The 21,200-nt window shown below is 35.1% G+C and overlaps 1 long non-coding RNA gene across 1 annotated transcript in view; it reads left to right on the forward strand.

Moving 5' to 3' along the window:
- LOC134758248 (uncharacterized) overlaps window positions 1-20,195 on the forward strand; it is a 54,705-nt gene extending 34,510 nt beyond the window's left edge. Inside the window, exon 3 of the long non-coding RNA XR_010133229.1 lies at window positions 20,084-20,195. This is a non-coding gene — a long non-coding RNA (uncharacterized lncRNA). The remainder of the gene's footprint in view (window positions 1-20,083) is intronic.
- Window positions 20,196-21,200: the final 1,005 nt, after the last annotated feature.

Raw genomic sequence — 21,200 nt, forward strand, 5'->3', positions numbered from 1 at the left:
ATATTTACTTAACAAATATTAACAAATATTTCTTTACCTGAAAATATAAAACTTTCTTTCTATGGAAGTAAAATTGTGAACATGCTTTAATTAATTCTGCCAATTGGATATATTACTGTTTAAGATATGGCATCAGTAAAGCCTGACACCTTTTCAATATTTTTATTCATATTTAGTCAGTATGCAGCTTCAGGAGGCAAACTTTATATTTCAGTTTTTAGCCATTCCTGATGGGCCCTACATCTGAGTATTCCATTTTTCACAGCAATGGATATAACAAGTCTGTTGGCTTTCAATAATATTCTTCTTACCAATGCAAGTTCATCCTGGCACAGATGATATGACTTGCATGAACTATTAGACGATCAGCTTTAGACTATTCACTGTACCACCAGGTCTTACCCTCTTTCTGCAGTAATTCTCTCATAATTCTCTGCAGCTGTGTTACTGATACAGGTAATACAGCAAGCATTTATAAAATATTTGAAATTTTTCTCTTTTAGTTGAAGTCATGTTCAGAGCTTTCTTCAAGTCAATTCTGGGAACCTTTGATATATTGTGTACTTTCTAAAATAACTTGTGAGTTTTTTTTAAAGTAAGTTGGAGAATTTCAATATAGAAAAAGAAAAGAAAACTGACTGTTAAAATTATTTTCAGATACATATAAAAGCCACATATAACAGGCTTGCAAAGCAGAGAGCCACGCACTGATTTCTGAAGCTTTTTTTTTTCCGAAGTGTCAGCAGCACTGTGACCTAGAAGCAACCTTTCCCTTTTATTGCTTCGGCTTCACATCTTAAGTAGTTCCCCTTTGCATGTCTTTGATGGAAGCAGTATATGGATCTGTCCCAACCTTACTTCTCCAGGCTTCTTTCCCATCATGCCAACTCAAAAAGCCTGTATCAACATCAGGTTACTTTACTTATAATACCCTAAATATAGACTATTCATGAAATACTCTCAGCTATTTATTTTGGGGATCTCACCACCTAGAATCCCTTCTTTTTTCCTCTGTGACCTTTTAAATTCCTCAAAACCTTAAAAGAAGCCTCATCTTCTCCAGGTTAATATATTATTTATCTGCATGTCTATAGAACTTAGTATAAAAGCAGAAAGAACTCTGGTGGATATTATAGAACAACACTTTCATTTTGGGGGAAAAAGAGTCTGTGTGTTAACCATGGCTCACCCTATGAGTCATGATGTGAAAATATTTCTATATCCCTTGAGAAATATCCAGGAAAAAAATGCAATAGTATAATTAGTCTTAAAGATCAATAAAAATAGTGCTCATGTTGCTTTTGTAAACCAACTTGTCAATCAACCAATAAACATAAAATGAAAACCTACTATGTATGAGTACTATTTAGGTGTTATAGGAACTATGGAGAAGTACACATATGACACTTGCAGGTTATTTAAGTGTTGAAAGAATAGCTAACGTCAAATGTGGAAAGAATTACAGGAATGTGGGAGGAAGGTCACTGTGGAGTAGAGACAGACTTTGTAGAGGAGATCAACCTTAGACTACATCTTGAATTATGAGTGAAAAATGGCCAGTTAATGAGAAAATATTAACATCAAAGGACTGGAGATGGCAATTTATCAAGTCTGCTTTAAGAACTTATTTATGTGAAAGTTTATAAAAACAATAGAAAAGAATGGGTTTAAAAAGTTAGCCATCAGTCACCTGTTGGGAAGTGCCTTCAATTCCAGTTTTAGAAGCCTTGCCTTCATCTTCAAAATGGATGATATGGTGTGATAAAGTAAACTTTAAGATTTTTGAATACAGAAATATGGCCAAAAAAAAAGCAGTGATCCTTACAGGATTAAACAAGTTTAATTCTGTAGATTTAATTTGTGTGCAGGGACATTGGACAGAACATGATTAGTTAAAAATGTATGGTGATAATCCAGAAGTTAGATGACAGATATAGGAGAATTTTTTAAAATAAAACAAACAAAAAATTAACAGTAGCACTTGTGGGATATATGGCCTTGCATAGTATTATGCATATAGCATGTTTCCCAAATTTTATGGTGAAAAAGTTAATAAGTGAGCTGCAATCAAAAGGAAGTAGCATCGAGAGAGTTTCCCTGGCATTATTTAAAATTGATCCTAATATTTACTGAACAGTAGGGTAAACCTTTGCCCAGTAGGGACATTGTACTTCATAGGGCTAAAATCATGGCTTTGAATTTGGCTTCTGGCATATTCTCAGCTCTAAGTTCTTAAAATCAGGAATGACATTTTTCCTTGTGTCTCCTAGTCAAGTAAGGGTAGAAATAAAAGAAAGAAAAGAGGTAAAAGGAGAGAAATTCAAGAAAGATAAGAGGACATTTATAGGCAAACTTAGCAAAAGGAGGCAGCAATTCCAAGAATTACCATAGAAGTTGCAAATCGCACACACTGCAGTGTTCATCCAAGAATACCAATGTCTAGTGATAAAAGTACTAAATGAGCTACCAAGAGCTTAGCCTGACATTGTTATTAGCCACCCACTGTTCTTAGCCTGACAACTTCTAGTGCTACCCCTGCCAAAGATTTGATATCCTTTGGAAATGCAATAACCAGTATCATTTCCAAAATGACCCCAGCCATTATTACTAGTACTGGAACTACTCGAGAATTCTGTTTTCATTACGTACCACAATGTATAGAGAAGTAAAGTTCATTTATCTTTAAGCTGCCTTATATTTATAGGAGCTCTTATAGAGCCAAGTTATAGGCGTATCTTAATGATAATACTTTTCCTATATGTACCTATTGCTCTGAAGCCAGATGCATGGATTTTGACTTTTTCCTTTGTATAACTAATTACCCAAGATGTATTATATAAATAGATTTTTGATGGACCCACTCTCTAATTCTCCAAGTATCACTGAATGCAAAGTTGGACAGAATATTGACTCAATCTAAGAGTCTTATCTTTCACAGTCAAGAGATATTGGAAAGTTGCATAGTCTAGAAGAGGTTAAGTGTAAAGGCTTTGAATTCATATGAGTCTAGATATGAATGCAAATCCTGGTTCTGACACTTACTTAAACAGTCAGACATTTCACTCCATTACCATTTATCTTCTAAGTCAATTAGTTAAAATAATAATAGCAAACTCAGAGTTGCTGTGGGGATTAAATGATATACTGAATATAATGTAATTTAGCTCACTACTAGAAATAGAATGTTTGCTCAATAAATGATAGGTAGTCTGTTTTCCGTAGAGAAAAGAAAGGAATCAAGTACTGAACTTTAAAAGAGAAAATACAGTGAATGTCTTTGGCAAGTAGAAAGCAACTAAGATAATAATAAGGCTATGGAAGGTAATGCAGAAATGTGCACATTGAAAATGCCTTACTATTAAAACTGGAAGACACAGAGTTTAGGTAAAAAAAAAAATTAAGAATTCTTAAATATAGTTTCATGCCATCATTTCTCTATTTATATAAGCAACTTACAGAATAAAAAACAATAACATTGCACAATTTAGGACTGTTAGAGTTTTTATATTTTCTTAGTGTGATTTGAATTTCTGCTTTCAGCAGTGCATGCCGTCTATAGACAGGTCCATGATTGGCACACAAAAAATCACCTGCACATATTTTTCATACTCTCATATATATATGTACATATAAATAAAAATATCTTGTTAATATCAGCAGTTTTAAGAAGCTATAAAACCAAATACCACATGTTTTCACTTATAAGTGGGAGCTAAATGATGAGAACACATGGACATATAGAGGGGAACAACACACACTGGGGCCTTTTAGAGGGTAGAGGGTGGAGGAGGGAGAGGATCAAGAAAAATAGCCAGTGGGTACAAGGCTTAATATCTGGGTGATGAAATAATCACAAGAAACCCCCACAACACATGGGGGTTTACCTATGTAAAAAAACCTGCATTTGTACTTCATAAAATAAAACTTAAAAGTTATTAAAAAGGACATAGAAATCAGAAATAAAAAAAGAAGCTATAGTATGGGTTTAATTTAAACCAAATCGTATCACAAGTAATTCCGCCTTTGAGTACAGCAATGGTTTTTCAGTAAAACATGCTCTAATCTACTCCTAATGAAAGAAATGGACAGAAAAGAGTAGTGGATTTCATCTAAGAGCTTTCCTTCTCACTTAGCCACATGTTTAATAAACCAGATAGAAACTATAATGCAGCAATGATTATACAAAGTATGATAGATAAAACATATAACTGATATAGTAGCAATAAGTCTATCATCCTTACCAAACCTTAAAAATATATGAATTGACAGAAGCATTAAAATACTTGGCATGTTATTTATTTAATTCATTTTTTGCACTCCATTGAAATGATAACAAAAACATTGAAATAGATTCAAGGCTTTGTTACAGTAGGTAGCTAGTCAGGCATGAGTAGGGCAGGAAAGGGCCCCGCTCCACACGAGCACACCCCCCAGAATGTCAGATGACCACCAGGTGATGATCAGATGGTTATTAGCTGTCTCTCTAAAATAGTAATTGTTCACAGCTGGCACCAAGGAAAGGCAATCTCCCAAAACATAGAAAACACCTGAAACTGGTGACAGCCGCTTCCCAATATCACCCTCTCTTGCCTTTCTGCTTTCTGCCATGAATTGATGCCGCAGGAGGATGCCAGCACCATGTTCTTGAACTTCCCAGCCTCTAGAACCATGAGCCAAATACATTTCTCTTTATTATAAATCTTTCACAGCTACTCTGGGGGCTCAAGCAGGAGGATAACTTGAGGCCAGGAGTTTGAGACCAGCCTGGGTAATATAGCAAAACTCCTATCTTTTTAAAAAAAAGAGGGAGAAATTCTCTATCTCCCACAGTTCCCTCTACAGATGTCTATGTTGCATTCTTTTTCTTATGGGCAACTTCTGTGTGTTTATCTCTATGTTAAAACCCACACGGTGTGCTTATTCAATGTTTGTCAAATGAAATATTGAGTGAGGAGATGAATCTGTGTGAGGATGTAAAGTGAGTGAAAACAAAGCTGTGTGAACAAATGAATATATTTCTCTTCATTATTTGCTCCCATTAATTATGTGTCTATTTTATGAAGGATGCCCTGTATTGATATTGCAGATTTGGGGTAAAAGTAGAATTTTAAAAATATTCAAGGACACTTTAAGGAAACACCAGGTAAGAAAATGACATAAAAATCTCCCCACTGTACTTGAACTAATAGTGAAACTTTTTAATAGTGAAGCATTAATGCAATGTGATTTTAAATAGAGCCAGTCCAAAAGTGCTTAATCTGAATGATGCAATTAGTTTAGAATGTTGGAAGGTAAATTATAAAGAAAACATTTTATTAGTCATAAATAAGTTGCCAATCATTTCTTTGTTGTTAACTTGTTTTCTAAAAAAGGATATTTTTGAAATATGGAATTTAACTACCATACATTAATGAGATTAAATAACTCACTAAAAGTGGCAGTTTTTAATTTGCTGAATTTTAAGTTACAATATCTTATTTCATTTTAGTAACACCCATAACTTTTTAAAATTATTTAATACATGATTTTAATTCCCACTAAGCAGTCTCTACTAAATGGCTTTAAAATGTTATCATCACGATAGAAGAAAATGTCAACCTGTTTTACAAAAATTCTCTTTTTGGACTGCTTTATTGCTATGTGCAGGCATTAGAACAAAGTCTAGGCTGATATGTTATATGTATTTACAAAAATGCCAGACATGTAAATAGTTTACCTTCTATTCCTCTTTTTAAGAAAAGGGCAATTACTTAATAACTTTAAGTCATTTGATATTAGAAAGAAGAACTGATGCTGAAAAAATTTTAATACTTGTGATGCAAGAACAGTCAAGATGGTATAAGTGAAGCTGTTAACAATTATTAGACCAGTAGTAAACAATTAGTAAGTATTATGTTTAGAGCTATAAACATAATATTTAAGCATAATATATAAACATAAATATTATGGCAGAGTAAGAAGTTGGTATGAAAACTCTCTTTATAATAGTGTAACCTCGTAGGACCCTTATATAGACAGTCACCATACCTCTCTAATTTTCTGAGATACACCTAATGTCTTCATCTGTTTTGTGCTGCTATAAAGAAATACCTAAGGCTGGATGATTTGGCTCACAGTTCTGATGGCTGGAAAGTTTAAGGTTGGGCATCTGCATTTGGAGAGGGCCAGTCTTCTTCCACTCACGGTGGAAAGTGAAAGGGAGCCAGCATGTCCAGAGATCACAGGGTAAGAGGAAAAGCAAGAGAGGTGGGAGGTACAGGCTCTTGTAAACAACCACCTGTTAGGAGCTAATAGAGTGAGAATTTACCTCCAAGGGAGGGCATTAATCAATTCATGAAGGATCTGCCCCCATGACCCAAAGATCTCCCATTAAGCCCCACTTCCAACACTGGGGATCAAATTGCAACATGAGGTTTGGAGAAGATGAACATAGTACACCTTAATTCCAAACTATAGCATCTATTTCAAGCATTCTATCTTTTCTTCCCATAAGTATTATGAGAATCATCAGGCAATAAATCTCAATTTTGAATTCAGATAATTCAGCTATGCCACTGATCCACCCTTTCTTCCAATGATATTTAAATTACTTAGTATTTAAGTCACTCTATAACATCCATTGAATTTATCAACTTCTCTCCAAACCAACTTGAACCTACCAGCTCAAGCTACCATTGACTGTTATCTGCAATCACCCTTTAACTAGATTTCCACATTTATTTTTTGAATTCCACTGATATACTCTCTAAAGAGAAACAAGAGGAACTTTTAAAATATTTAAATTGGTCATGCCAGCCATCTACTGAATAACATCAGTGAATTTCCACTGCAATTGGGGTAATATCCAAAATCTTTTCCATGCCCTCTAAGACCTCAGTATTCTGGCCTCTACCGACATCTCCCATCTGAATTAGATGCCGTCTCCCTCTCCTACTCGTTGTTCCAGCAACTTTTTCTTCATTCCTTAACACGTTATAATTTTTCCCATCACAGGGTTTTGCCTGCCTTTGCTTAGAATGTTCCTCCCACTCTGTCCTTCACTTGTGAACTCTTAATAACTCTCAGATCTCTCTTTAAATATCAGCTATTCAGGACCCCTAGTCTTTTGCACACACATATTTTTCATTTCTCTTTTACCACAGAAATCTCACTTTAACAGTTTCTTGTCTGTCTGTCTCCTCTACGAGATTTTAAACTTTGTCATCACAGAAACCTTGTCATGTCTTGTCGACATTATATCCCTTCCTTATGATTAGGTCCTAGAAAAATATAAAGTAGCCATACTGGGCTAACCCTGAGCAGGAAATTATCAAGCATCCCCTCACCAGTTCTACTGATGCTCATTGCAATGAAACGACAGCACAAGGAGGCCAGAAGTTTAGGTTGGCAGGTCCCTCACAGGTGCCGTTCAAAGCAAAAAAAAAAAGGCATTGGTGAATTACAGAGCTACATGCCTCAACAATGTGAGTTAGTAACACAAAGGAGAGAGAAGAGAACTGCTTTAAGATAAAAATAATTCAGGTTAGAAGTGCCAGTCATAACTTCATAATCCACAAGTAGAAAACAACGTCAGGTATTACTTCATGGAACTTCCTAAATAATGAGAAAATATTCTGTCATATTTTTCTTATTTTGATTCTTCTCATTGTGTTCCACCTTCTAAAACAAAACTGCTTTGATACAGTTCTTGGATGGTGGGCCCTGTGGAGACAGAGGAAGCTCTGGGTGTTTAGAGAAAAAAAAGACAGAGCCTGGAAGGGAAGTAATCTTCCCAGGCAAGTGCTCCTTGGCAAGGTCAATGGCAAACATCCCTTCTTCCTCACCTACACATTTCTCCCCTACTTTTTACTCTCTCCCATTTCTTTTCTCTTTCTCTCATTCTATCCCCCCTATCCATTATAAATCTTCTCCCAATTCCAATGCTTGAGCTCTTTTCTTTTTCTCTCTATTGTCCCCTTTTATCTTGCTAAATTTCCTTTAAATAAAATTACTTCCTAGCCAGGCACTGTGACTCACAACTGTAATCCCAGCACTTTGGGAGGCTGAGGTGGGAGGATTGCTTGAGGCCAGGAGTTCAGGACCTACCTGGGGAATACGGCAAAACCCTGTCTCTACAAATAATAGAAAAATTAGCGGGGCATGGTGGCACACACCTGGAGTTCCAGCTATTCAGGAAGCTGAGAGAATAGAACTACCTGAGCCCAGGAAGGTCAAGGCTGCAGTGAGCCATGATCACGCCACTATACTCCAGCATGGGTGACAGAGAGAGACTCTTTCTCAAAAACAAACAAACAAAAAAACAAAAAGTGTATTTTTTTCAATTGAACTTTTTAATTGAAAGATAGTTTTTATTTCTATTTCATTGAGCTTAAAAATAAAAGGTGGTAACAAAAATAGAAGGAAATTGGACTCCATATGCTACCATATTCCTCCGTAAATTGGGCCCTATGAAGCAATGGTGAGGGTGGGTATAGCCAGAGGGAACCCTAGAGTGACACGCACTTCAACACCTTTTTTGTATTCCAGTATAGGCTATAAAGAATCATACTGAACGTTCTGAATGAATGATAATAAAGTAATTGTGAGGTAAGGTAATCTACAACTACGCATATGAAATAACATATTTCTTACTACAAGTATTTGATTTGAAACCTTAATATACCACTTCAGAAAAGAAGTCAGGTCTTTCCCACAAACAAATTACTTGTGAATGACATGAATAACTCTTTTTTATTTTAACTTTTCACACCCACAGTATCTTGCATTCATACTCTCAAGAACTCAAGGGCTGGAGAATCTTCACAGATTAGCAGAGAAAATTTACTTCACTTGTCAAAGAGATGGCGTCTCCTCTGGGGAAGGAGCTGGCAGCTCTTTAGCAATGCATTATGCCTCATGACATTCTAGAAGTTGAAGATTGGATTGTGACTGTTGTGATAGCTCCTCCAAGCTTTCTTACAATAGATTCACAGTCTCTGCCACATGGATTTTTATTCTCTGAGCATGACTTCTTATAAATAAGGCATCTTGCCTCTCTACCCTTTTGTCAGGTGTCAGAAACTTTACTGATTTATGTTTTAGAAGTATATAGAGCTGATTTTCTCTCACAAGGTGCAAGAAAAACAAAAAAGAAATAATTTCTAAGACAGTGTCTCTGGCCTTGGTTCTATCTTTTAATATCCTGCATATCCCTTGAACTCTGTCTCAGGTGCATTAATAAAAGTTAGGTATTACTATTTTAATCTGCCTGTGGTTGTCTCAGCATTCATACTATGAAGTCTGTGCATGTTACTTCTTCATTAAGACAATTTATAAATTCAACAGATTTTCATTATGGTTCCACACTCTTCCAAGAACTAGAAATACAGCTGTTAACAAAAAAACTCTTGTCCTCCTGGAGCTTATTTTCAATAAAGGGCAGATAGACAATAAACAAACAAATAAATAAATAATGTCAGATTTAGAAAAAATAAGATAAAAGAATAACAAATGATAATGGTGGTAAGTAACTGTTATATATAAAGTGATCAGAGTGGTATCTCTGACAAAATGATGTTTTAGCGGAGACCTGAAGGAAGTTAGAACATGAATCATTTGGTATCTAGAAGGAAGAGTGTTCTAAGCAGAACATAATTTAATAGAGACCACTGTTCTTAGCCTAGGGGAGAGTAAGAGCAAAGAGGGGAATATCAGAAGATAAAGTCAGAGAATTTGCCTATGAGAAATAGAAAGGTTTGAATTTTCTCAGAGATAGGGCACAGGTATGACTGTGTCATTTACATTTTAACAGGACCACTCTGCCTAATCAGTGGAAAATAGACTGGAAAGCAAGGGTGGAAGCAGAAAAACCAGTTTAGGAGGCCATTGCAGTAGCTCTGCAAAGAGATGATGGTGCTTTGAATTAGACGATATATGGAGCATAATAGTCAAGAAGGAAGGAAAAGTGTTCAATGGAAAGCTTGGCATAACTCAACAATTCAAACATGGAAAACAGAAGTCATTTCTAAATTATAGAGAAAATATTTAAAAATCTTCAGCTGAGATAATGATCATAGTGTGAATGTAACTTATCTTTTTTATGCCATTGTTTACCAGCTGTTTTCCAGTGTGTGACATTTCTTTGCAACTAAGGGAGAAATGAGATTTTTTTCTCTTCCATCCATTGGTGTAGTTCTCTCCTTAAAAAAAAAAAATCCCCCTTTATCACTTTCTTCTTTTACTTCATAAATGTAAACACACAAGTAGAAGCAAACACAGATACACACACTACACAATACACACACACACACATACACACAAAACTATCCTCTCTTATAACAACTTTACTCTTCAAGGAAAAATACTTCATATTCTCATGAAGATAAACATGTCATGGCATTTTAAGAATAATGAACCAGGATCAAATTTGTAAAAATACACATTGTATTCGTGACTAGTCATAGTTACCTATAAATTTTGTCCACCCTTAACTGATAATTTATTCACACATGTTATAATTATTTTTAATCACCTATTATGTACTAAATGCTTTCAGATATATAAATAAATTGACGTTCTAGTGAACAATTGCCTGTAATTATAACAAATTCAATGATTGCGTGTATATTAACTATCATATCCCTCCTCCCATAACATTAACATATTATTTGCTTTTCATTGTTCAAAAGAGACATGTATCTTCTTTCCCAGAGGTAATGGAGGTAAACAAGAAATAGGGAGTTGGGAAAAACTCAAGAATTAGGAGATATGCATGTCTTTTTTTTTTTTTTCTCTCCTTTGGTAATGTTTTCTTTTTCCCTCATTAACTCTCAGGAGTCTATTTCAAGAAGACACACAAAGAGAGATTTTCTTAACTTGGGTTGAGAGGTTAATGAATTTCTTGGATTCAGGAACCCATAAAATTATAATAAAACATTAGCAATTTGGGCATAAGTTACAGCAAATAGAAACCTAATGTGAACTAGTTTAAATTAGAAAGGGAATTTTTTAGTTCATATTACCCAAAAATCAAGGGGTACATTTGGCTTCTTGTTCCAGAAGCTTAAAGGATATTGGGGCTTTATCTGCTCTCTACCATCAAGACAGACCCTTGAAACATGCCAGAAATGATGTCTTCCCTCTGCCCAAGTCTCACACTCCATCACCTTAGAGCCTGAGGGAAAGAAGTCACTCTTGCCACAGTTTCAGAAAGAGTTATGTGGAGAGCTGTACCTGGTCTAGCTTAGTTCATGTGTCCATACATGAATGAACCACCACGGTAAGGGAGGTCCATAGCTAAAGGGTCAGGCCTGGGTAACATATCTAGTACTTTCCATTTGGAGGGTGAGGTCAGCTCCAAATGCACCCTAATGTGCTCCAAATGCACCTTCAATGTGTTCCTCGACAGAAGAGAGGGGAAATCTACTGTAATGAAGAGGGAGTGATATGGGCCACCAAAAGCAATAGATGCACCTTAAGTGCATATATGCATGTTTTTGAGCAAGAGCAAAGAAGGAAAGGCTTTCCTCAGACTTTAAAAGGGGTCCATGATTTCCCCCCCCCAAAATTTTAAATAGCATTGAACTGAGTATAGACTTGCTACCTGGAGGTACAGATCAAGAAAAACCCCAAGCACGAAAAAGATATTTTTCTATGTAATTTTGATTTTGACTAGCATTACATTTTTTATCAAATAACCATAATTTAGCATCCAGAAGCTTATTCAAGTTTTTGTAGAAAGGAAGAACATAACCTTCCAGAGCCTAAATCACTTGGTGAATATAAACTGAGCTTCTGAGGAGGTGAGTTTGTTTTCTTGATTGGTTGCTTGCTTGGTGTGTTATTTTCCTCTTATACCATGACACGTATACAGTCATGAAGAGACTTCATTTTATCTCCAAATGTCTCTTTGAATTTCATCCACTCAAGTAAGTTCTTTGCTGATATTGTATGAAAAGTTGGGCACTGCCAGGGCTTATGTGGTGGCTCCTAGATAACAGCCATGGTACTTTAAATTGCCAAACACAGCGTGACTCAGAATGTTAGAATGTCTATAATAAGTAAAAATCTGATCTTCATTTAAATTTCATTGGACATCCTGGCTCCGTTTTTTTGTATAAGAATTTTTTAGGAAATCCAGCATGCATTTTTGGTAATGTATAGAGATTGCTACAAAAATTCTGAATGGACCCGCATATAACACAATCAGTATATTGAACAAGCCATGCTAGTGGAATCGAATCCCAAAGCAAATGTATTTTCTTCTTCCCTGTTCTTTTTACCTTTATTCAGGGAAGCTAGATTTTTCTACCCTGAGTAAAAGCTTAGTGTTCAAAACTTAGATAACACAAAGTGTCTTTAAAGCAGCAAATGCATAGATGTGATTCATTATTTAGAATGTCCAGACTTATGTAATAATCCAAGCTTCTACTTTCATTCAAAGTTACAGCTACTCTGCTCCCAGCTAGGGTCTACAGATAGAAAAATAAATGAACAAAAGAAGAAGGTCTATTCAGCTTTTTTCTTCTCTCTCTGTTCCGCCACTATATCACCAACCATAGTTTCTGAATCAAGTTGGAGCATAGGGAGGGACAAAAGTTAAGTAGAGGAAAGGACATTTGTATTTGATTGTTACTGTCATAGCTAGTTCTATACTTTCTGGACCTTGACAGTTTTTAAAACTAGCTTCAATTTGTGTAGGCATATTTGTTGATCATATATATATCTATATGAGTGTATATATATGTATATATACGTGTATATATATTTATATATACGTGTATATATGTATATATGTGTATATATGTATATATGTATGTATATATGTATATATATGTATATATATGTATATATATGTATATATATGCATATATATGTGTGTATGTATGTATGTATATGTGTGTGTGTGTGTGTGTGTGTGTATATATATATATATATACACACTTTTTTTTTTTTTTTGAGACGGAGTTTCACTCTTGTTGCCCAGGCTGGGGTGCAGTGATGCGATCTCAGCTCACCGCAATCTCCGCCTCCCAGGTTCAAGCAAGTCTCCTTCCTGAGCCTCCTGGTCCTACCCCAATTTTTAAGGACCCCTCACTTGTGGTATTCTTGATTTGGCCCATTCACTTACCTCATTGATTTATCTTCCTTAACCCATCAGAGTGTCAGTACGAATTCAACATGTTTGTGCTGAGTTTGCTCTTCCAAGTAACCCGCTTGGTCAGGACTTGAGATAATTTTACTGAAGTTCGATCTTACTCTTGCCTACATCGGTTTCAAATGACATACTCACTCTTCTTTAACCTTTATATGCTCAGAGAATGCAGGCCCTCCCCACAAAGCCACTTCATCTCTGGCCATTTATGTAGTGGTAGATACATATATGAACCCATGGTATTCTCCACTCCCACTCCTCCAATGCGGAGGAAGCATCAAACTCTCCCTGTACGCTTAGATTAAAACGTGGGATATGTGGAATAGCCTTTCCAAAGAAAATATTCCTCACTCTTCAGTAACCTGACACTTTATACTCTCAATTTTGACAAAGGATCATGTAATTAAAATAAATATTTCCTAGCATTTTGTTCTGTCTTTTTATTTTGGACTATTAGGTTTATTTGATTTTGGTGACTCAATCATGTATTTTAACAGCCTATTTAAATATCATTAGTTATTTTAAAATATAGTTCTCATTTTGTGTCCACTAATATAATCTAATTCTAAATAAAATCAGTAGAAAAATGTCTGTGTGATTCTATAAATCACAATGTTTACATATCAATTCCAGTTTCAGTGTTCATTTACTCTAAAATTGTTTGAAAAGAATAAATATACTTCACCAGAAACTATTTCACCTTCTCTTTATATACATTCTTAATACATATAGTATATATTCTTAATACATATGGTATATATTCTTAATACATACAGTTATATATTCTTAATACATATAATATTCTTAAATGTTTTCAAATTGGACAGTATGCACATTTCTCTCATGGATTTGACCTTTCTCAGGAATATATGTTTGTTTTTCTCCTCCAAGTCACAATACTGAGTTGGTAAACACACATGATTCATTTCATCCTACTCACTTTAAGTAGAACTTCCATACACATGGGTATCATCCCTGTCCTACTGCACACTGCCATTTTCAGAATCAGCCCAAATAACCTTGCCTTGGATTTGCTTGCTTCTTCTAATCCACTTATCTCCCCACCTGAGCTCCTGGCACTAATTTTATTCAAGATACTTTTCTCCACATGCTACTCTGGCTCTCATGATTGTGGATGTCTTCTTTGCCCAACAGTGACCCACAGTCAGGCATCCAAGGCACCTCTGGCATGAATGCACTGAAGCCCATAAGTTAAGAGGGCTTCAATAGGAAGGGCTGACTCTTGCAATCTAATGGTAGTGCTTATGTGTACCTGTTTTCATGGTAGTATTAATTGCTATCACAAGACCTAAGGATCTGTTACTAGCTAGCCATTTATTTGATAACATCCACTTGATTAAGAGATTTATTTTAATCTTGAAAGCAGAGTGCAGTTTTTAAAATGAATCTGTCCTTTAGCTAAAACAGGGAATGCTTGCTTTCTTCTCATTTCATCAATCAAAGCATCACAAAGCTTTGATGGATGGCCAGCCATGATGGATGAGAATTATGTCATTATTAGAAAATGTCTCATCATCACTTTTCCAAGTGTATATCAATTATAGAGTCTTAGAATTGAGATATTAGTAGCCAGGAAAACATCTTTCCGTTCATATCCCTTATACAGATTTGCACATTTTGCAGTTCACTCTTTCTTTGCTTTGTCCCTAATGGCTGTGATTTTAATACCATTGTTTCAACCTAAATAATAGTTTAGGCTCCCTCTAAAGACATTCCATTTGACAGCCTACTTAATCACTGCTGGATTCCTTCGGCACTTTCTAGTACAGAGCAACCAAGTGAAACTAAAGTAGAGAGTACATTTTACTCCACATCCAAACAATTGTCATTCACACAAGTTGACATTTTGAGTCTCAGTTCACTATTTTAAGAATAAGTCATGCACTCATTATACACTGTCTCATACATTTTATAAAAATGCTCACAATTTGTAAGACACAATAAAATTTTTTGGTACTATATGTGGCAATATTTTCTCTATTCTGAAACAAGCTGATAAATGAACCATTCATTGAACGGTACCCCGTAGGGACGCAAGGAAGCATTATGGTGTTTATGGAAGCTGAGCCATAGTGAAAAGTGCAAAAACTTTAGAACCAAAATTCCTACCTCTTTGATGCTTTAAATACTTAATCTTTTGCAAATTTCCAAAGCATATTTGTTTTATTATTGATATTTTTATATCTGAAAATTAATATGCCAAATACATATGAATGTTCAGCATGATTGAGAAATTAGATTTGACCCACTGAACTTAATGGTAAAAATAGTGGAGACAGTGGTAAGAAAAATATTATTTCTTAGTTATATATTCTTAATACATATGGTATTCTTAAATGTTTTCAAATTGGACAGTATGCACACTGTAGTCCTTCAGTAAAGACAAGAGGAATGCAAATTGTAGTCTCTAGTGCCTGGAGGAAATCATAGGGGAAAAGAAGCAAAAAAGTTACATCCAAAGTTTCATTAAATTGGAAATTGTGACATAGAATAGATTTTTTTTGTTTTGACAGAATTTTATTTAACAATATTAAAAGTTTTTAAATTATTAATTTTAAAATTTTAGATTCAGGGTACATGTGCAGGTTTGTTATACGGGTATATTGCATGATGCTGAGGTTTGGTTTTCTAATGATTCTGTCTTTCAGGTAGTGAACATAGTACTTGATAGGTAGTTTTTTGACCCTTTCTCCCCTCCCTTCTTCTCTTTTGAAATCCCCAATGTTTATTGTTCCCATCTTTGTGTCTATGTGTACCCAATGTTTAGATCACATTTGTAAGTGAGAACATGTGGTATTTGGTTTTCTGTTTCTCCATTAATTTGCTTAGGATAATGGCCTTCAGTGCATCCTTGTTTATGCAAAGGATATGATTTCATTCTTTTTCATGGCTGCATAATATTCCATTATATCTATGTATCACATTTTAAAAAATTCAATCCACCATCAATGGGCACCTCAGTTGATTCCATGTTTTTGCTATTGTGAATAGTGTGGTGAAAAACATAGGAGGACAGATATCTTTTTAGCTGAATGATTTATTTTTCTTTGAGTATATACCCATAATGAGATTGCTGGGTCAAATTCAATTTTTAATTTTTTGAGAAATCTCCAAATTGCTTTCCACAGGGGCTGAACTAATTTGCAATTTCACCAGCATTGTGTAAGTATTCCCTTTTCTGCACAATCTTGCCAACATCTGTTATTTTTTGACGTTTTAATAATAGCCATTCTGGCCAGTGTGATTTTTATTTGTATCTCTGATAATTAGTGATGTTGAGCATTTTTCATATGTTTTTTTGGCCACTTTTATCTCTTCTTTTGAGAACTGTCTATAATATATATGGGTAATTTATAAAGAAAAGAAATTTAATTGACTCACCATTCTGCAGGCTGTACAGGAAGCATGGCATTGGCATCTGCTAAGCTTTGGTGAGGGCTTAAGGAGCTTTTACTCATAGCAGAAGGCAAAGTGGGAGCACGTATGTCACATGGCAAGAGCAAGAAAGAGAGAGAGAAGGGGAAGATCCCAGATTATTTTAAACAAACAGATGTCATGTTAACTAACTGAATGAGAACTCAGTTATCACTAAGGGGATGATGCTAAACCATTCATGAATGATCGACTGCCATGATCCAGTCCCATCCCACCAGACCCCACCTCCAATATTTGGAATTACATTTCCACATGATATTTGAATAGGACAAACATACAAATCATATCAGTAGGGGTGCAGTTTCATTCTTTTGCATATAGTTAGCCAGTTTTCCCAGTATCACTTATTAAAAAGTAAATAAGCTATCTTTCCCCATTATTTATTTTTGTTGACTTTGTCAAAGAAAGGGTGGTTATATATGTATAGCTTTATTTCAGGGGTCTCTCTTCTATTCTGGTCTGTGTATCTACATTTGTACAAGTACCATGCTGTTTTGGTTACTGCAGCCACAAAAGTTTTATTTTTATAATGGAAAAATATATAAATTATAAATTAGAATATATAGTGCCTTGTCACAATTGCAGAAGGATAGTTTAATCATCTAAATGCCATAGTTGCTTTGTTTAAAAAAGAAAACTAAGCCTTAATTGGAGAAATCACAGGTCATATTATTTATTTATTACTACTACTTACTTAATATAATTACTTTTTATTATTACTATTAACATTTTCCAAATTTTATTTCAAAATAAAGTTTAATGGAGTAAATTGCCACTAAATAAGTCTATATTCATGTGAAACTCTCAATTTTTCTTGTACTTGTAAGCAATTACCCAGCTTCAGTAATTGCTGGGTAATAACACAAGAGAAGAGGATGTCACTCATATTTTCAGTTAGTGAAATTCACCCAGAAAAAACTTCAAGGACTGGCAGGACCATATTCTAGGTCTGGGTGCATTGTGAAACCATTTATTTTTCTCTCCTGTAATAAATGTGTAACACTACTTGCCCTGGATATCATTCAGAATACTTATAAAAGAAATAAATAAAGATGAAATATATATATATTAATACTCTAAATAAAGTGTAAAGTGCAACCCAAATATAAAACATCTTAATTGCAGAGCTCATTTCAGTTTTTCTGTATTTCTGACTTTGATGCTATTAATCAAAATAGTTTCAGCATTTGTATTTATTAACAAGATTGAAGAAAATTATATGACAAGAAAAAATCCCAAAGGAGATGCATTTATGTCACAGAGCTTTTGTCTGGCTGTGACTATTATATTACATTAGCTGATGTGGACGACAGTCTAGAGTGGCTGCCCATGATCCCGGCCTCCTTGTGTACACAGCTTTGTATAATTCCCTCTCTTGGCATGAGAGTGGGGTATTATTACCTACTCCTAGACAATAGAATATGGAAAATGTAATGAGATGCCACTTCTGTTATTATATTATGGTATATAAGATTCTGTACTGTTAACAGACTGTCCCAAGAAACTCTCTTTGCTGGCTTGATGAACTAAGTGAACATGTTGGAAAAGTCATGTGACAAGAAAATGTGGGTGACCTCTATGAATTGTGAGCAGCTTCCAGGAACTGAGTGCAGCCTCCAGTAGACAGATAGCAAGAAACCAAGGCACTTGGTTTATAGTCACATGAAACTGAATTCTGCCGATAGCCTCAGTGAGCTTGGAAGTGGATTATTCCTTATCTCCAAATAGGAGATGCACATCTTGATTGCAGCTGTCTAATGCCCTGAGCAGAGGTCTCAGCTACTCTATGACTAGATTCCTGACCCTCAGAATCTGTTAAGTAATAAATATGTGCTGTTTAATGCTACTAAGCTTATGATTATTTGTTGTGAAGTAATAAAAAAAAAAACTTCTACAGTTGGTAAAAGTGTCATTACTAACGTTACCTAGCTAGTGATACATCCCAAAACAGAAGGTTATCTCATCTTTTCATGAGTCACAACTCTGACATTGATCATTAGTCCCTTTGAGATAGTGATCATAAAGTGAATACTTCCAATATTTGCACTGAATCAGTTGTATATACTCTAAAATTTGGGAATCTAAATCAAAAGGTTATTTTTCTTTAACCAATATCTACATATTGCTTCCTACTAATTGTTAGAGATATCAGAAATACTGGATTCAAAGATATATAAGCATATATATATATACTGATATATAAGTACATATATATACTTATATATCTTACTCATATATACAAAGATATATGAGTAAGAAAGTATCTGTAAATTATGTCTAGCTGCCTCCTTACCACTGTCTGCTTCATCACTAAGAGGCTAAAAATAAGACTTTTATAACTGAAACAAAAAATATGTGTGCAAATGTGATGTAAGCAGAACATATTTATCAAGTACTCCTCAATATGTCTATTTTCTAGTAGTGAAATACACCAGTTATTTCCACTTTCGAATTCTGTTTTGTCATTCTACTCATGATTGGAGTCTTATTCTTCTCAATTTCTGATATAAACATTCCAAAGCACATGGAGAAATAATTAAGAAATTATTTAACTCCAGTGGTTATTTTACCTGCAAAGTGGGCTCGAAAGAAATTAAAGGAAATCTGTTAAGTCTTCTCCCGTTACTTGGGAATTCAGGAATCCTATGAGATCAAGTCCTTAACTCGAATGTTGAATGTACCCTCAACTGTCTTAGTTCATTTTGGGCTGCTATAACAGAATACCACAGACTGGCTAATTTATAATGAACAGAAATTTATTTTGTCATAGTTGTAAAGGCCAGCAATTCCAAGATCAAGGCACTAGAACTGGCAAGGGCGTTTTGACTGTGTCATCACATGGCAGAAGACAGAAGGGCAAAAAGAGGAACTCTGTCCTCATATGGCAGAAAAGTGGAAGACCAAAGTGCAAGAGAGTAAACCCATTCCCTCAAGCCCTTAAGGGCATTAATCTTGAAGGAGGAATCCTCATGAAACAAATACCTCCCATTAGGCCCTACCTCTCAACAGTGTTGCATAAGGATTAGCTTTCCAGCACATAAATTCTGGGTGAGACATTTAGACCATAGCACCAACCATCCAAAACCATGTGAGCCAGCTCTCTATTTGACTTCTAAATAAAAATTAAAATCTCAAACTTCTTTTCTTAAACAAATTATAATAATAAAATAAAAATTTAGATTATAATTGGAAATGCATTGTATGTTTGCAATAGTCAAGGATAGGTTTCCAATAACGTATTCACTGATCTGTTTTTCTTATAGTCTATCAAGCTGCATTCATTAACCCAGGAGCCAGTGACTAGTCCCTAGGAATGCAGCAACTAAAAAGTTCAGAGTTTGAATCCCTGCTCGTTAGGCAACATATGGACCTTCTTTTCCCAATGCAGAGACATCAAAGACGCCTTTTGGTCAATCAATTTTAATGCTTCTATTTAAGTACGGGTGAGGTAGTGAACAATGATAATGACAACAAAACATTCTTTTTTTTTTTGAGATAGGAACCCCTACCTACAAAGTCATGAAATGCCTTCCTGAATCACCTCCCCAACCTCCTAGTGATGGAATAGCAACTATTTCTTTGCTGGGAACACAACAGTTCATATACCAGAGTAAGTGCTGGAAACTGGTTTGCTACTATTTTCTAATGGTTCTTTCTATGGCTTTGGGTAGTTTCAACCCAGGAATAAACAAATAAATGCACAGTCCACTATTACAGATTCACCTCTCTGCAGATCTCCAGCTCTCTTTCTCTGTCTTCTCCTGTACTATGTCCTATATTCTAGCCACCTTGCTGTCCTGATACTCTAATTGCTATGTTCTCATCTCAGGGCAACTACTCGGCTCTGTTTGAGACATCTCACCCTCCCTCCTTCTGTCTCTGTGGCACCATAAAAACTGCCTTTAGGCAGTGAAGTAGGCAATCATGGGCTAAGTTCACTTTTTACCCTTTTCTTTGAGAGCACAGATCTACACTGCCTGTTGTCTAATGTCTCAAAACAATTATTTCATAAATTTTGTCCAATTTTCTGGCTGTATGGCAAAAATGCAATTATAATGGCAGTTAATCTTCTTTGGGCAATAGCAGTAGCCCTTTGACCTATTTATCGCAAAATTTGGGACACCATGTGTGACTTGACATTATCATAGACAGCACCAATATCACACAGCTTGTGAGCCCCAAAGAAGTTATAAGCTGAAGAGAGACATATTCACTCTGGGGGAAGCAATTTGGAAGTTTTGCACACGGGCATACATCCTGGTTTTACATCCTGGCTCACTATCTATTCGTTATGTGACCTTTTGCAAATCATTTAAATGTTCTCTGTCTCAGTTCTCTAAGATGTCAAATGTAAATAGCAATAATACCTCTCCTAAGAGTCTTATGAAGGTTAAATGATTTGATATGTGTGAAGCCTGTGAAGAGTGCCTAGTTCATGTTAATTATTATGTTACCCAGAATAGTTATTATTACTGCTGTTATCAGCTTGTCACCTGAAAAAAAAATAAAGCTCGGAAAAATGGAGATATGACTCTGTTCCTTTTTTTTTTTTTTTGGTTGAAAAATAGGAGAAATAAAGAATATTCTTAAATACATGTGAGGTATTATATTA

Source organism: Gorilla gorilla, chromosome 3 (genome assembly GCF_029281585.2).
Source record: "Gorilla gorilla gorilla isolate KB3781 chromosome 3, NHGRI_mGorGor1-v2.1_pri, whole genome shotgun sequence".
Classification (NCBI taxonomy): domain Eukaryota; kingdom Metazoa; phylum Chordata; class Mammalia; order Primates; family Hominidae; genus Gorilla; species Gorilla gorilla.